Source organism: Rhipicephalus sanguineus, chromosome 8 (genome assembly GCF_013339695.2).
Source record: "Rhipicephalus sanguineus isolate Rsan-2018 chromosome 8, BIME_Rsan_1.4, whole genome shotgun sequence".
NCBI lineage: Eukaryota > Metazoa > Arthropoda > Arachnida > Ixodida > Ixodidae > Rhipicephalus > Rhipicephalus sanguineus.
In genome coordinates this window covers 140540183-140559621 of record NC_051183.1, presented here as the reverse complement: position 1 = coordinate 140559621, position 19439 = coordinate 140540183, and positions in this window count along the sequence as shown.

Genomic DNA, 19439 nt, shown 5'->3' with positions numbered 1-19439 from the left:
GGGCGCGCGCCGGCCGAATAACGTGCTAGAATGTACAGGCGGACCATAGTGATTATACACGTGGCCTCGGCGATTAGCTCTAGCCGCGGTGTTGTAAGGCGCTTGGTCGGAACTAATCTCAGAGGCCACGGTGCTGATTATTCTAACGGATACGTAGTGCAGACATTAAGCGCTTTAAGATGAATTCAAACGGCCCGTGCACACATAAAAAATATAGTTAGTAGAGCTTTCTGCCACTTTTCTTGCATGGGTGCACTTCTGCACTCAGTGGAACGACAAACAAATGAAAGAAGGTGCCTCTAGTTTTACGACACCACCCAACCTTCTCGAGCACCCTTGACGTGTCGCCGCGTTCCATCGTAACCAATGGAACGGAGCGCGCGCTGAGGGATGGATTTCACCTTTTCGTACTATTTGCTCGTTCAAAAGGGGGTGTCGCCAGAGCTCGGAAAGATCCCGAGTTTCGCCAAACTCGGGCCATCCTGTATAGCAGTGATAGCACCCCAGTTTTGTTTCATAAGCTGCCGAAAATAGTGCCATTTTAATAAGAATAACTACCGCCCTTTTCCATTAGCCCAGGCCTCTCACGCTCCTTCAGATGGCTTGATCTCGCGAGAAAGGGGGGACTCGTGAAAGGACTGGAAGGCTTCGCGTTTTAATAAGCACACTGCCCCCATCGAATGCTCTCAACTAATGCTCCCGATTCTGCTCATTGGGCACGCGACCTAGTTTAGGTGTTTTTTTCATTGAAAGCGCAATTTCAACTACCGAACGAGTAATTTAGGAGTACAGTGAACTGGGCTAGTTGGTACTGGGTAATTATGGTACAGCCCGAAAGGAAAGAGGGAAAAACTAAGGCACACAACGCTGACTACAATTTGAAACTTTTAACAGCGAAGCTGTTTAGCAAAGCTTTCCTTGTCGGACGAACCAAACAACCATCAGCATCTTGAACGGGTATGTGCCACAGAAATCGGACAAATTCCACTGCTCACATCTTGTCCACTAAAAATTAAGAAGGTAAGAATTATCGTCATCATAAAAGGGTATGTGGCACAGAAATTGAGTAAATCCCACTACTAACCATTGGTTCACTAAAAAAAACCGTTTAGTCCAACAACAAATGGCTGCGAAGCGACGGCGGCGAGCCGAAGACCCCAAGTAGGTGCAACGATAGAATATTATAGGTAACGGGAAAGCCAATGGCGGCTGTGATAAGACCCCGAAGCGATAGGACTACGGCAACGACGACGTGCCCGATGTTATAGAAGAGATGCGAACGATTGCTTTCAGCGCGACTTTCTGTCTCTGGAGTTTGGACATCTGTGTCGTGTCTGTGACTGTCTGTGGCTTAACTCAAGCCTCTCTGCGCTGAGAAACAACGTAGAAACAACCTGCATCACCTCCCTAAAGCCTGGAAACAACCTAGAAGCAACCAGATTAGTCTTCACAACCGTAAAGTTTTGCTGTTTCAAGCCTTGCGCCGCTTAGTGCAAGCTTCGCGAATTTTGTTCATTCAAGAAACATGTTCAATAGGAAACCGTAATACAGTTAGTTGATTTGAAAAAAAACATGGTTGATCCCTCCATTTTAGGGATTGATATGACACGAAAGTAAAACGTGTCTTTACAGAAGTAGTTCAGTCTTTACAGTACATTGATGTAAAAGAGCTTGCAAAATGTATATTGCTGTTTGGAAGCTGTAGCATCGTTTAACGTGGATGCACCCACGATGGCGCTTGGTAGCAAACTCCATCCCGACGACTAACATCCATGATTAATGATTAAACAAACCTTTGTGGTAGCTGTAGTAGTTAATGGTGAGAGCGTAATCAGTGAAAGTGGTGTGGCAGCCAGAAGAGCGTCGCTGACTGGACGCAGAACTTGGGTATGCGGCATCCCGCCGCATGTTAAAGAGGTCTGGAACAACACGGCGGACCTAGAGGGAAACGCAACGCGCGTCGTGTCTGCCCTCTAGCCCGGCCGCGATTTTTCTAGGGGCGAGCGTAAGCGCGGAACGCAATGTTACAGCCAGGCGACGCAGGCGCGTGTCGCAGAGCTATGTTTATTATCGATGGATGCTATGAGCACGGCTGCATAAAAAAATTACAGCATATCCACGGGTGAATGATCAAGAGCTTGGGCGAAGCTCCTGAAGCAATCATGGTCTCGGGATCGGCTTCTCGTTGAGCCCGTTTCGCAGCGGCGTCCTTGGCGCGCACCGTCTCGGGATCCAGCAGGCTGCCGCCAAGCGAGCGCGCGCTGCTGCACATCGTTCATGCTCCACCAACGATCCGACACGCACGGCGACGATCCAGGAGAATGAGAGAGGCGCTCGCTCCCCGCGCATCCCCGCGAAGCCCGCGCAGAAGCCAATCGGAGAGCAGCGGCACTTCTAGCGCCATCTAGTGCCGATTCACACAAGCGCCATATTGCGTACATTTCTATTGGACCAACGCCATCTAGGAAATGAGACGAGAAATGGTGATGACGACACAGATTGTGTACAGCGCCATCTAGAAAAATTACACCATCTCCCGCTAAAGGGGACCATGAGGCGATGCGAAGCCGGAGCACTTGCACGATCGCGTTCCGTTGGCGTTCGTTGGGCGAGCTACCGACCTCGCGTTGTGGAACGCGAAGAGGGACGCTACGCGCGTCGTATCTTCCATCTAGCCTGGCCATTAATTCTCACAAGGCGAGCGGGGAACGCGGTCGACAGGCGGGCGAGAGGGGGACAGCGTAGGAGAGGAGAGAGAAGGGGAGGGGACGCGCCTGCGCTCGAGCTCATCGCGGCGTTGCGCAGGAGAGAATTTCGGCATGTTTAGCCCGCGTTTCAGAGGAAGAGTGGAAAGGGGGAGGGGAGAGGGTGAATGGAGAGGGAGAGGGGTAGACAACATGGGGAATGGTGAGGGGGAGTGGAGAGGAGGTGTGTGGAGGGGGTATGCGCATGCGCAGTAAGGGTGGTCACGCCGCACACCACCACCACCACCGGACAGATACTGCCGTTTACTGCCGGCTGCCGGGAGATACGCCGGACAACGGAGACGTGACAAGACGTGACAAGGTTAGACTAAGAGGAGCTACGCCCCTAAAAAAACAAAAATAGATGCGGCCTGCTGAGTGGCACTGAAACGGCGTTTGGGGCCTAGTTGTCCTTGCGCCCACTCTGGCGCCACAACATCGGTCAGCTGTTCACGGAGAAGCACCTCGACAGTCGCGTTCGTACGCGCGACACTTTCTCTAATCAGGCTGTAGATGACGCGTTTTAAAGTTGCATATTACAGGTTGAATATTGAAGTCGTTATTAGAAGTGCCGATTACCTCACATATGTGAACAGTTTGCCCTAGGAGTACAAATGTTTTGTAGAGTGGGCCTCAATACTCTCCACGAATGCTGCCCGTTTCACTCACCTGAAATGAAAGGGTCACTCAATCACTAATCCCGTTAATCGGGAGGCATTCGCCGGGCATATTCCAAGGGCTGACTTATTGGTCCACCGAAACGCACCACGAAACCACACACAATTTAAATCTAGGTCTTTTAGTGCGCCAACGAACGCCGGTTGTGGTCCGAAGACCCAGTTAGGGCCAAGAGTTGATAGCACAAACAAAATGTATTCTCAGTTAAGGCAGTACAAGCATCACACAAACTTGCACACTCGGCAGGTATCAATTACAACTCACAACATCACTTAGATGGTGTTTAGAACAACGGGAACGAACTTACCGTGCTACAAATGCACTCTCATCCATTAGAAACTATCCAAGAACACTTAAAGGCATTGAATATTCACCGAACGTGGGCCGCCAGAATTCTTCGAAAGTTTCTCGAATATCTCTCTTCCAGGAAACACTCAAACGACCTACAGATCTGGGGCCGAATTCACAAACTTACTTAGGAGCATACTGTCGCGTAAGAGACATATTGTCGTGTAAGTCGATTCACGAAGCGAAAAAAACGTCGTAAGAGGCTATCGTTATCACATCGGCCGGCTGCGGTAAAGCGCGCTGCGACTGCCCAGGAACATGTCAGCGATGGTGATACAGTTGCCATTTTTGTTGACGTCACTGAAAAAGGCTCGTAAGGGGATTCACGACGCAAAAAAACTGCGCAGAAACAGCGTGGCTACGAGAAAATCCCAAGAGTGGTCCGGACCACTCTTACGAACAATATGGCTGCTTAGAAGATGCAAACTGCGGCGGGTGTCTGGGCCAGGGTTGCCACTGACGTTCGAGTAAATATCGCCAAACGAAGAGCAAAAAGTCGCCAAAAGTCGCCATTTTTTTACAAATGTCGCCAAAGAAGTCGCCATTCTAGATATGTGCGGCATACCTAGTAATAAAAGTTTCCACTCACGTATTGCCCCGTAGAATACAGTACCATCCAAGACCCTGAAATTATGTTGACGTTTCTCAATGCCAGTCGTTTCGCCCGCTTCACCATGGGAGTGCATAGTGCTACTTCGCCGACTAGCCGCAAGATGTGCGTGGTGGCGCAAGGGTGGATGAATGAAACGCTCATGATATCGTTCCATCCCTGTCCGCTCGTTTCAAAGGTAAAAGTGTGGTAAACCTTGGGCGAAAACCGTGAAAGCGTTGTTTGTAGACAGCTTTACGTACCCTTATATGAATTAAAGGTATTAAAAGGTTTATTGAAGGTAACACGACAGCATTCTTACAGGAACCGATCATTAGTGAGTCTTACACCTTTTCAGTGTGAACTAATATGATACCAGACGCCACTGACCCTTTCTTATAGTCGCCTATATCTACACGCGGCAATCTGATGCGTTATTAATGATCAGGTAGACAGTGTAAAACGTTACATAGCAATTATTTTCATTGCACACGCTCACCGAGAACAGTGGAAAATGCCTCAATAAATATTTTTTTATTGCACGAATAGCCGCGTATCCGCCGCTCTTCGCTATTCCAAAACAGTCTTTACGAGCTGAATTGGGGGTACAGCAACAGTGAATAAGTCGCCAAGCTATTCAGAACAGTTGGAGCTTTGGCGGAAGACATGGTCGGAACAGGCGGCCAACCCGTCGTCTAGCCCCTTGAGACGCGAAACTTTAGAGAAGCTTAAAGCACCTAAAGCCATAAACTTATAGTCAAACACTGCCCTCTCGTGGTTTGCAAGGCAGTCCGCTGACTTACGTTTTGCTAGAATGTCGCTGGGGGACTTTCCAGTACCTCCTGCTATAGCGAAATAGCGAGATGAGTTGAGGAGATACACACGAGTTACAGGACGGACATACCGAATGACGCGTAATATGCACATACTACTCGTGGGTCTAAACCCAAGAAAATACAGAGAATGTTGTCGCTCAATCGTTGGAAGACACTGAGCTTAGGTTGCATAACTCAGTGGAGACATAAGCCGAAAATCGCCAAGAATTCGCCATGTCGCCATTCATAATTTTAGGTCGCCACGGGCCTCTCAAATTCGCCAATCTGGCGAAAAGTAGCCACCATTGGCAACCCTGTTCGTGATTACGCATGAAACTACAACAAATCGAACTTTTCGACCTTCACTGTTCGGAAACCGAAACGGAACGCGCTTCTATGGCAAGTAGTCAGAAAGCAATGGCTCCAGTAATTTGAAATGGCATCGTAAATATGTGCGAATGCTCACGATTCGCGAGTATAAACAATCCTTTGCCGAATTCATGTCCCTTTGATTATTGACTGCTATTTAACTTGGCTTGAGAATATCATATAAAGCCTGCTTCACACACTCATATGTGGATTTTGTGCTCAGAAGCATCAGCTTGACCTGGAAATCATCGTGTATAGAAGGCGAAACCCCCACTGCAGGCTCATATCGTAGCAGACGACAAACGCAAGCAGACGACGGCTTGGGCGAGAGGCGCAGCTTGTGATTGGTTGGGAAGCAGTACTCTCTACATCAGGTCATCTTATGAGGTTGAGAAAACACTTCTTTCATCGCGCGCTGCTGTCGTGTTCGTCATATCTTCCCCCTCGCACATAAGAGAAATTTTTATCTCGCCGTGAAAAACGCGCAAGAGCTTTTTGTGAGCTCTCTTAGCGCTCGCCCCTGCTGCGCAGTTCGCAAAAACAACATGGCGCCGTAATCTGCGCGTGTCGGTGCCGATTTTCGCAAACGCTTGAGCTCCTTCAGCGTTCGACTGGGTGTGCTGTGAATACCGCTCCTTTTTCGGTGCGCGCAAGCCGTGTGAAGACCGACGGCAGTGCCTCTTGGTGTGCCGTGAAGCGTAGCGAAGCCTGTGCCTCGGTGTGTTTATGAAGCGGGGATCGGCGCCTGCGTACCGACGTTAACTGGCACTGCAGTATCCTGCGGTGTGTGTTTGAGTGTCGGCAACAGTTCGCTTGCTTCGCTTTCCTGTGTCTCATTAGGTGCAGTGCGGCATTTGGAATTGACAGCATTTTGGCACGTTACTTGAGTGATACTGTGCTCGCACGGTAACGCATGAACAGCGCTTTGTATTTGGTTCTTGCCTCGCAACTGGTTAGTTCGTGCGCTTCTATTTTCTTGTGAGCAGTCCAGGAAAATGCAGTGTTCGGGACTGAAACGATGTGCGTTGTGAACAGTGGTGCTGTGTTTACATCTCCAAGACTTGTGAAGAGGCTGTGCCTGTATGACAGAAGATTAAAAGCGTTGATAATCGTGTTTCGTCCTACGAAGTTGCGATGGTGCTTTACGAGGGCTTTAGGGATTTGGCGCTGGGTTTGGCGTTTTCGTTTTTAACACTCGTTGCTTCTCCTTCTTGTGATAACCGTAATCCAAACGTCATAACGTGTCGAACGGAAGTCGCGCGCCGAGACATTCTGCTGTAGATGTGGCTGCTTTGTCAGTGCGGCTTGACTGTTCTCCGGTGAAAACGTGGACTTGTACCTGGCAGCGAAGGAACGTGGACGTCATACTTCGCTCTGCTAAGTACTGCTAAGTACAGGTTTTCAAGTCCATCTGTCCTGTCGTTTTGCACGGCACTGGAGCCTTGACAAGCAGCCCACGGCGATTTCTCCCGCTTCACCAGTGGACGTACACGTCTTCCTAGCCTTGCATTTCTACGTCAGCGGCAGGTTCCAGTCCACAGACGTCTTTTGCCTGTGGCTGCAGAGCACATTCGATTCCCCATGACACTGACGGCTGCTAATATCCTTGTGCCATCGGTGAGTTGAACTTGGGCAACTAATTTCGTTGCTATTCGTGTAGTGCTAAAACGTACGTCTGTAAGTTTTTCATGCCAGCTGATGTAATGTCACCCCATGTTAAATTCCAGTACGAAAAATGTACTACTACCGCTTTGTATATACGTATATATGGCCAATATACATATACTGCAATATGAGCAAGTACACCAGCAGTTTTTATGATTTGGCTTAAGCAGGCTTTTATCTGATTTAAGAGGAGTCTATCTGTTTACCAGTTGAGAGAAAATATTTGATGTGACTTCATTTTCCAGGAGCCATATAACACTTTTTCAGGAATTCCTGTTATATTGCAAAATTACTTGCATAGAAGATTACCGCTGTGGCAGCAGTATGCTTTACCAGGACATATATATCTTACAGTATGTAAAGCTTGCATGGGGCTTCAGTTTGTTTCAAATTGAATATAGTATATGATAGCTTTGACTAAGTGATAGTTTTTGTGTTACTGCCAAATATATACTAAGAGCGGTTTCAATAATGGCTTTTTTTAATATATCCTTTTTGGCTTCTTCACAGATCGCAAACTTTCGTAAGGTCATGGGATCCATCGATTGCAAGCACTGGCAAATCAAGCCACCTTTTGACTTGGAGCACCTGCACAGAAATGGGAAGGACTTGTGCTGCCTAAATGTACACGTCTTTTGCAAAGGTGGGGGTGTCATCATCCAGCCGACCTCAAAGGGGCCTGGAAGCACGCAAGGCAGGCTCATCTGGTTGGACTGTGCTCTGCCTGGGAGCTTCGAGGGCAGAAAGCTGCCTAATGGCTGGTTGCTAGGTTAGTTTTTTAAGCACAGATGGTACAGTAAACCATATTTTCTGTAAGCGCGAAGAACACGTAACACAATCGAAGCACACAGGACAAGCGCACACAGACAAGCACACATACAAGTGCTTCGATTGTGTGACGTGTCCTTCGCGCTTACAGAAAATATGGATCTGTACCAACTATCCAGATCTCAGTCCCTTCTAAGGCACAGTAAACACTGGTCAATGTACGCACCTTCACAACCCAAACATTGTTGATACAGTGGATGCTTGTATTATTTTCACACAGCGATGCTAATCGGACACTTAAGAAGAAGCAAACTATTATAGAATTGACAATGTCGAAAGTGTAAAGTCTGCAACTTATGAATTTTACTCCATATATGTGAGACTAGAAAGCTGTGGTTTTGAAATAGCACTAATATTTTTATTGCTTGTTGAGCTCCTGTGCTTGAGACTCACTGAGTGTTTCAAGTGCTATGCATGGAAATAGCAAGTGGGTGAAAATCGCCTATCTATTCGCAACTTGCAGGGAGAAAGAGCTCTAGTTCAAGCCTCAGGCAACACAGGAGCAGTAAATGCTCATTTTACCTGCTAATCCTCATCTTTTGTTAATGTTGTGGCACGTTGTATTTCCGCCGCACATGTTCTCAGCACAATTGGATAGTACACGTTTGTTGATCTCTGAAGGTGACTCTCGCTATGTCTGAGTGCCATGGGTGCTCACTCTCCTGTCCGTGGCTGGCCGAGCTGAGCAGCAGTGCAGTGCAGCCCCCACCCATGCAAGACAAGTGATACAGCGCACCTTTGGTGTTCTGAGCAGGACACAGCATATCCGTCCGGAATGGCATTGACATCAATAATAATGATGGTGAGTGTTTGTCGAAGCCATAAGAGCCCATTAAGATGCAATTGTGGATTATGTGTGTGTTTGTTGCTCACAGGTATTTCTCCTAATAAAGTGCACTTTTTTTTTCAAAGTGTACTTTTTGTAGGAAAAACGGTTTTGAGCAACAAAAACACACATAATCCGCAAATGCTTTGTGTTTTCTAGTCTTCAAAATTGCTTCTGCACACTGTATGATGAGGTGGCTATGTTAGGTAACTTTAAACTGATGAACAATAGCTGTTGTCTTGTAACATAGCAATACATGAGTACACTCTCAGACAAAATCAAGTATTTGGGAGTATTTCTGCCACACAACAATAATTGTAATCTTGCTTGCTCGCGTTTTTTTTTTTTTTGAAAACCCGGCTCTTGGCACTTTCCTATCAAGAATGCTATGTCACTCTGATAACACGCGCGTCATTCGTGGCCTGGAAGTGCCGGGACCGTGGTGATAACACGAGGAAAGTACGTGAGATGGATAACATTATAATTGTGGGGTAGCAATACTCCCCAAATACTTGAATTTTTTCTCAGAGTGTAGCATAGTGAACTCATTTTTGGTCGGCTTCTTGCACCTAGTGTAAAGTCGAAATAGAAGATACTTTATTGGCTGATGTCTCACTAATAGGCAGAAGTTTGTTGCCTTCAAAATGAATATCGTAAGTATACATTTATATCATAAAATACTTTTTAAAGGTCTTCATTGTTGGTGGCTCTATGTTCAGACCTTTTTTCTTGTTTTTTATTATATTACTTGTCATCGGCTTCTGAAATACGAGAGCTAGAGTTTTTAGCACATATCAGCTGTCCATTTTTACACATAGCACGGTTGTAACAATCATCTGTATTTTGATATGTTCCAGAAATGTCATGGGATCAGGTGCCCCACTGTGATGTAATTGTACAGTGTATCTCGGACAAAACACACAAGGCCAACAAGTAGAGAGCGACTACCAGTGACTGTGTCCTGCTGTTCAAAGTGCACGTCAACAGAAAGAATGCATTGTGATAGCTGGAGCAGTTTTATTTGTAAGGTGAGAATCTGCACAGCTGCAGTTTAATTCTTGAGAAGTGCATCATTCAGCAATTCCTTGCACTTGAGGATATACAATTAATTAAATTCTGCATTTAATATACCACACCTTGACATTAATGTAAGGCACACAGTAGTGGTAATGTGCAAATTAATTTCGGCTACCTTGAATTTTTAACATGCATGTAAATCAAAGCGCACGTGTGTCTCTGCATTTCACTGCCATTAGATACAGCAGCCATGGCCGGCAACCAAAACCGTGTTGTCATGTTTGGTAGTGCAAGAATGAAACTATTGAAGCGGGTAATTTTGCACTTGGTCGACATAGTCGTTCACGATACACGCATTAGTATAGCACAAATGATAATATGTATATATAAGCTCTGGAAAGTCCTTCTCCACGGATTATTTAGATACAAGAGGAGCGTCACTATTCCTAGTATGTCCAACAGCCTTTAGCACCTGTGTAATGTAATCACATCGCCTGTCTGTCCTCTTCAACAGTCAACCTCTCTCCATGTACTGTGTTTAATTTTGATATTGTGTTAGCTGCCTTATGTTTCTCCATATTGTACTTGTATACTCTGCAAATAGTTGATCATCTATGCAGCTTAGCTCATATTACTGCTGAAAGTACTTATAGCTTTTTGTAGGGCATAGGTCGGCACTGTACGAGGATACTCACTCACACTCACTCACCCCAATTTTTTCAGCCTTCGCACTCACTCACGTTCACACTCACGCCTACTCACACTCATAGGCACTCACTCACGTTCATACTCGCGGCTACTCACACTCGTAGGCACTCACTCACGTTCATACTCACACCTACTCACACATATAGGCACTCACTCGCGTTCATACTCACGCCCACTCACACTCATAGGCACTCACTCACGTTCATACTCACGGCTACTCCCACTCATAGGCACTCACTCACGTTCATACTCACACTTACTCACATATATAGGCACTCACTCACGTTCATATTCACGCCTACTCACACTCATAGGCACTCACTCACATTCATACTCACACTTACAGGCACTCACTCACATTCATACTCACACTTACAGGCACTCACCCACGTTCATACTCACGCCTACTCACACTCATATTCACTCACTCATGTTCATACTCACGCTTACTTACACTCATAGACACTCACTCAAGTTCATATTCACACTTACAGGCACTCACTCACGTTCATAATCACGCCTACTCACAGTCATACGTACTCAATCACGTTCATACTCACACCTACTCCTACTCATAAGCGCTCACTCACGTTCATACTCACGCCCACCAACACCCACTGATGGGCATACTCACGCCCATACTCGCGCCCACTCACACCCAGTGAAGTTCATACTCACGCTTCCTCACACTCATAGGCACTCACTCACGTTCATGCTCACACGTCACGACCATTGGTACTCACTCGCGTTCATACTAACTCCCGCTCAGACTCATAAGTGTTCACTCACTTTCAGTAACGCCTCTCGCACTCATTGGTACTCACTCACGTTCATACTCACGTGCACTGACTATCATACCTACTCACTCACGTTCACACTCACACGTACACACACTCACAGCACTTACTCACGCTCTTACTCACATCTACTCCTACTAACTCACGTTCACACTCACGCCATCTCATATTCAAAGGCACTCACTCACGTTCATACTCACGCCCACTTACGCTCATAAGTACTCACGTTCACACTCAAGGGTACTCACACTTATGAGCACTCGCTCACGTTTATACTCATACCTACTAATACCCATCGGTACTCACCGACCCATTCACACTGGTAAGTACTGACTCACACCTACTCACACCGGTGCTCACGTTCATACTCACACCTACTCACAGCCATTTGTACTCACGTTCACTCATGTCTACTCACTCCCATGGGTACTCACTCACATTTATACTCCCACCTATTACACTCGCACGTTGCCTTCATATGCCTTCTCATATCCCTCGTCACTCACTCATACTCACACTCACGCCTTTGAAATGAGTCTAATCATGAATGAACATGCCAAGCTTTCCGCTCTACTGACACTCACATGCGGCCCCTGATGTCCATATTGAAGTACACTCCCATTCACAGATACTCGCGTTTACACGTCCAATAGCTCCCATCTTCGATCATTACCACTCACACCTAAAGTCCCTAGATTTTTTCTTTTTACTTCAGTACCGACAACTGCCACCTTTCCCGGCCCTCTCTCACGCGCAGCTGGCGTCCGACGCCATTTTATTCCTAACATGGAAGATTTACAAAGCCATGTGCGTCTAACTACATTAGCCACGCATCTTTCAGCGGGCAATATGCTAACGCGACGCGCCTTTCTCCTCCCGTCAACCCCCTGTCATTAGTGAACGGGGTACGCGTTTCACCGGGTGCTGGAAAAGCGTTAGGAAGAAGATGGCTATCGAAAACGAGCGTTAGCCAATGAGATTCGTCGACGACGCTTCAATGGTTGTCGGTACTTAAGAAAGAACAGAGAAAAATCTAGGGACTTTACTCATACCTACTCAACCTCGCAGGGTCTCATTCACATCTCTGTCACACTGGACAAAAGTTTTGTCTGCATTCGCATCTAAGATGATCATCTCATATATTCTCGTTATATCCGAAAGTGCAGATTTGTAAGTTTGTAATGGATAGTCTCAGGGACAAACCGCGGATGTTAACACTGGTTCAAGGGAAATGTGCTATGTATATGTATTATTATTTTTTTTTATTTGAACTTTATTCAGACAGACATTGTCTAGGATAAAGGGGCTAAAGGCAGATGCAACTCCCTGACAAAGGCCCCGCTACCCATACATTGCTCAGGGGATGTCATATGGGATGTCGGGACCGCGGAAAATTTGTTCGAATTAACCGAATGTCGAATTATCGAAAGTATCAAGGAAACAATAAACAAGTGTCTAATACATCAATGCATTTGCATTTTCTTGATGACCACTTAAATTCAGGGTACATATCTGGCATAAAAGCAATGCAAATGCCGCAAAGTTCTTCATTCGCAACTCCGTTCACAATGTGACCGCGGCTCAAGACAGCCGTGTCTTAGCGCTAAACGTGATCTGTCCCCCTCCCTTAATACGTACCGTCACCGCCACCATGCGCACGTGAAGATAACTTCTGCGCCGGAAAAATGATCGACAAATGATCGTTCGTTCATCGTAATGTCGCAACCGAATTTTATACCAGGATGCGCACTGCAGCTGAATCTCTTCACCTTCAACAGCTTTCACTATGTTCGAGTTGCGTGACATTGCGCGTGCATCACCCGAAGTCAAAATGAGGCTACTGAGTGCCGCATCCGCTGTGAACGGATGTGCGGTCGCTAAATTAAGACACGATCATAGCGACAACGCAGTTCCGAAGGCGCGTGCGCGGCCTGCGCCCACAGCCGAAACGAAACTGCTCGGCACAGCATCCGCTGCTGAATAAACCTGACTCGCTAATTCACAATAATGAATGGCTGCTACACAGTTCTGAAGCGACGCGGCGAAAACGAAACTACTGCTTGTCGCAGCTTTGACCCGCAGTCGCCGCTGGTGCTATGGGCGCGATCATAGATATATCACCCACGCAGTTCGCGTGCGCCGAGCAAAATCGAAGACAAAGCAAGTGGGCCGCAGCCGTCGAAGTCTTTGTCGCCAACAACGCGATTATGGCCAGATCGTGGACGGCGACCACGCCTTTATGAAGGACCGCAGCCATTTGAGCTGTTCGCGAATGCCGTTTTTCCTCCTGTGAGTCGAACTCTGAGTCGAACCTCGGATTGCTTGGTGGGCTCCGAGGATCGTCCGAATTAACCGGGTTGCGGGCGAATATGACCGAATTAACAAGAGTTTAATACCATTAAACAATGCATAATCCTGCCGCGACCAGAGAACACGTCCGAATTATCCGATTTTCCGAATTAACGAGGAGCGAATAACGACTTTTTAGCGTATAACTTTTCATTTTCGTCGACTGACCAAACAGCAAATGTATGGGGCGCTTATTTGCTAACTCCACCTTCACTGCTTATGCCAGGGGTTTAACTCACGTCAGCTAACGAGCCGGTCACGAAAATTTATTCCCGCAAGGGCGAGGACACAATGACGAAGGTAAGAGCGGGGGGCGGGTAGGAATAGTTTGTACAAAATGTCAGGTCATGCATAAACATGTTCCGCCGCTATGTCAGGGACAATTTCCTTTCCGCCCCCCCCCCCCCCATCGCCCCTGAAAGTGCGTTGCGCTTGCACGCTCCTCGACCAATATAGCATTGAATGCTTAGGTTTGTTTTGTCGGCGAACACAGTGAAAATCCAGCGCACAATCACGACGTCGAGGAAGAAGCACCCCACCACAGCGCTGATTGGCCTTGTGCCACAATGTGATTTCTGTGCGCCACGTCAGCGGCCGCGTTAATCCTGTGTTTATGCCGCTTTTGAGACATGGCGAGTTGACGCCGCAGTATGGACGTCTGCGTTACGTCATAAAAATGTGTATCTACTGCACTGAATCGGTGTACTTCATATAATATTATTCGTAATAAGGCGAAAGTCTTCTATGCCTCATCAGTATGGACGTCTGCGTTACGCCATAAAAATGTGTATCTAGTACATTGAATCGGTGTACTTCATATAAAGTTATTCGTATTAAGGCGAAAGTCCTATATGCCTCATCAAGCGGGAAAAGTGACCTGTAATGCCGTGTGACGCTCCCTCCTAGTCCTTTTCCGTCGTCCATGTACAAGCCCAATCAGTAAACACACACACACACACACACACACGCACACACACACACACACACACACACACACACACACACACACACACACACACACACACACACACACACACACACACACACACACACACACACACACACACACACACACACGAGATCACGGGAAATACATCATCTCCTCATTATGCGCTCGTGTCGACCACCGCCACGGGACCGGCGAGGCTGCCATCGTCCGAGGTGGAAGAAGAGATGGCCATAGCCCTAGCAATACTCCATAGTGGCAACGAGGACACACTTGTCGTGAGTGACGCCAAGACGGCGGTCTGAAACTTTACCAAGGGACGGGTCTCCGTCGAGGCGGCGCACATGCTGAACGCCAGAGTCGCGGACTTCAAGTCCGGCGCGATCACCACCAAATCTCTCAAGTGGTTCCCTGCGCATGTGGGAGAGCTTGGCAACGAACAAAGACCCGACCTCCAGTCGAACCACAACAAGCGCGCCCACCGCGTCGCGAGACTGCTAACCCGCCGCGACGCGGACGAAAGGGCCACCGCTGTGCGAGACATCGTCGATGGCGAAGCACCCAAGGCTGGAGGACATTCTTCTGCGACGATGATAACAGACCCCGAAGCCTTACAGGACTGCAAGGACATCATGGTCAAGTACCACGAGATCTTCAGCCACTAAAGGAAAACGACACCCCACAAGCAGCTAGAGAGGTCTCAGGCGCCTGACCTGAGACGTCTGCAAATTGACACATTCGAATATCCCCGGCATCTGAACAGGCCGTGTCCGTCGCTCCACCCGTCACCCGGCTGTCCGTGGTGCGGGCACGAGACAGCCGACATGGCACATACTTTGGAAGTGCGAGTGCGGTATTCGCCGCCACTACCCGGACGAGGGAGTATGTACCCCATGACGACTGGCTGAGCGGTGGCGAGCCGCCGTTCTCAGCCCACATTTAGTGGACCAAATCTGGGCTGTCCATCGAGCCAGGGCTATCACCGAGGACGTCGCACGATGTTCCCCGGACGGTGGCTCCTGGAGGCCTAGCCCGGGTCAGTGATTTCTCGTTGGACTCTAAATAATTTAAAGTTCATTACCTAGCTACCTCATTATGCGCAAGGGTCAAAAGGTCATCACAAACTCATAATTTATGAAGGCTAAAGCCTTTTATGTCTCACGCGAAGCACGAAAGGCTTGCTCAAAAAATCTAGTGACCTCTAAAGCGCGGAACTGTGCGCTACCTGAAAAAGAAAAAGCAAAGCGGCGCTTGTGCGATATAAATTGCATGGTAAAATAGTCGCACCCGATGGCTTTGGTATTCAAGCCGTCTTAGGAGAATGCATCAGGGGCACTGTGAATATTTTTCCTGGTTTTTAGGATATTCACGGTCCCTCGGTTCCTTCAAATCCATCGTGCTGAGGTAGCCAAAACTTCTTTATCATATTGTCGCGACGTCAAGACAGAGGCCGTAACGCACAGAATGATCGTGTCTTTTTTTTCTGCAATTTTTGCTTTTAAGTTCATGTGAGAAGTCTGGGATGCGTGAGAAAGTGTTATGAAAGAAGTAGACTTACGGAGCAGCCCGACCTCTACGGACTACGAACTGGCACAGATACAGGTTGTCCTGCGATGTCATATCCGGCTTTTAGTTTTCGCACTTTGCGGAGTATCAACGTGAAATATTTTTGCTATAGCCAAAGTAAAATGTCAAAGCCAATAGTAAAGTAAAGCCAAAGTAAAGAGACAGGCCAAGATGGATACAGTCAGGATAAAAAAAAAATTAGGATTTTCCTGACAAATCACACGATGCTTTAGAACAAGAAGAAAATATGGACGTGGAATGATGAACAATACCTTAACCACACCGATTTACGAAGCAGCAATTTGAACGTAAATCACGAAAGCAAGCATTAAGTTAATTCTCCAAAACAACAAAAAATAATAAAGAAACGACAACGCGTCAGTATTACCAACTCCAGTGATCAAGCAGAATTAGTAGACTGTAGAAACTGGAACACCACTATGTTAGTTGGCGAAATCATTTACTGTTGCTGAGCGCTCACTTATTTTCTCTGATAATAATATCTGGGTTTAACGCGCCAAAACCACGATATGATTATGAGGCGTGCCGCAGTGGAGGGCTCCGGAAATTTTGACCAGCTGGTGTTCTTTAACGTGCACTGACATCGCACAGTACACGGGCATCTACCACCACGCCGGGGTCGAACCCGCGACCTTCGGGTCAGCAGCCGAGGACTGTCCGCTACACCACCGCGGCGGACTCTTACTTTCTCTAGTATTAGCAAAAAGGTTGCTCATGGTGGTGTTGCACACGTCACCGGTCCCAGGAAAATTAATAGTCGAAACAGTGCTACACTCCAAGAAAAAAAGAGGTCAAAAGGGGGTCACGGCAACCGACTCTCTTCGGTAATTCATTTGACCCCTTTTGGAAGGTAGAATCAGAAAATGATATTTAACTTTTCCGCAAGAGTCATTTGTCACTCTTGCAGCGCGTTTCGATCGGCTAGCGTGTCGAAGACGCCGCCGTATGCATCATATACATCGCGTGGTCGCGTGCCTGCCTGCCGTTCGGCGCGGTTCACGCAGTTCGCGTACGCTGCCTGGCGCGGCGCCGGGGCTCGCCGTCGCGTCGGCACTGGCTATGCACGAATGAAGCACTTCTTTTCTGAGAAATCGCTTCAAAATTTGGTTTCAGAATAAGCACGACATTGCGCCAGCATATTCCGACACCCAAGCACATCCTCCGGCAGTCAGGGGCACGCCGTGAGCGGTTACTGACCGCATGTTTTACAAACGTAACCCATCCTTCGAGTACAAACGTAACCCATCCTTCCAACACATTCGAGTACGAGCACCCGAACGACACGCAGCGCGCGCGGACGCCGTCTACGTCGAGATCAGACATGTCATATGCTAGAATTGGCGCACATAACTCCCACAATCACGTAAACTCACTTGATTCTGTTATAGCGTCATCGCAGATGTTGGCGAACCACGAAAACAGCAAACAGAAACCAAGGAAGAAAGTGCACGGCGGCGACCGCAACAACGCGCGCCGCCGAAAGTCTCTCGCTTTTTCATCTCACCGGCGAGGCGTGTCCAACTTAAGTGACCAACGCGTACGTGCTGGAAGCATCCTACTATATCTGCACCTCAAACTAGCGTCTTTAAGCCAAGAAAAACCATAATATATAGTGCGTCTAAGCGTTCTGTAGACGGGCTTTTTTTTCGCGTTCCCACGCGCGGAAGCACGCTGTACACTCAAAGTTGATAGAAATGTTGTTATGAAATAGACTAAAGCGCATCTCCAAACGATATCTTGCACCTTCAGCAGTGCAGACACAATGTGCGATCAGCAGGAAATGACCCTTGATAATTGTTTGCATCGCTCATGTTATGGGAGCTTGTACAGCAACGCGCATAACGGCATCCCCAACAGCACCGCGGACGCAGGCTGCTGTTGTAAATGGCTGGCAGATAACTTCCGCAGAGCTGCTGCAGACGCCCAGCTAAAGCTGTATAATTAGTACCTACGAAAGCAGTACACTCACCGTTAACGGGCGCACGTCGTTCGGGTCCGCCGCTCCATGAATCCGCCCTCCTAGCGTGACTTCGAGCACGGAGCCTGGCGTCAACGCCACCGAAGATGCGCATTTTTGATCGAACACAAAACTGCACGACAGGCAACTGACGCAACTCGCGCAACCGACGCAACGCACAACGCATTCCAAGAGACCGAGCAGACTGAGAGAGAAGGCCGAGGCGCGGCACCAGCCCGGCTGGCTCCGTCGGCGAGGGAGGCGAGCCACCGCGCCAGAACGGCGCCGAACGGCAAACGCGCGATACGTATGGCGCATACGACGGCGCCTTCATCGCGGAAGCCAATCGAAACGCGCTTTAGGACAGTCCCGTGACTCCAGCCCAAATGCTCTCTTTCTCTCATCTACCTTCCAAAAGGGATCAAATGGACACCCGAAGAGAGTCACGCGGCCGTGACCCTCTTTTGACTCTTCTTTTTCTTAGAGTGTACTTACTCACACTAATAGTACCCTCATGAGTGCTCACTCACGTTCAAACTCACGACTACTCACACTCATGAGCACTCACTCACGTTCATACTCACGCCTACTGACCCACATGAGTGCTCACTGATGTTCACACTCACGTCCACTCACATTCATGAGCACTCACTCACGTTCATACTCATTCCTACTCACACTCATGAGTACTCACTCACGTCCACTCACACTCATGAGCACTCACTCACGTTCATACTCACATCTACTCACGCTCATGAGTACTCACTCACGTCCACTCACACTCATGAGCACTCACTCACGTTCATACTCACATCTACTCACACTCATGAGTACTCACTCACGTTCACACTCACGCCTACTCACCCTCCTGAGTGCTCACTCACGTTCACACTCACGTCCACTCACACTCATGAGCACTCACTCACGTTCATACTCACATCTACTCACACTCATGAGTACTCACTCACGTTCACACTCACGCTTACTCGCCCTCATGAGTGCTCACTCACGTTCACACTCACGTCCACTCACACTCATGAGCCCTCACTCACGTTCATACTCACATCTACTCGCACTCATGAGTACTCACTCACGTTCACACTCACGCCTACTCACCCTCATGAGTGCTCACTCACGTTCACACTCACGTCCGTTCACACTCATGAGCACTCACTCACGTTCATACTCACGTCCACTCACACTCATGAGCGCTCAC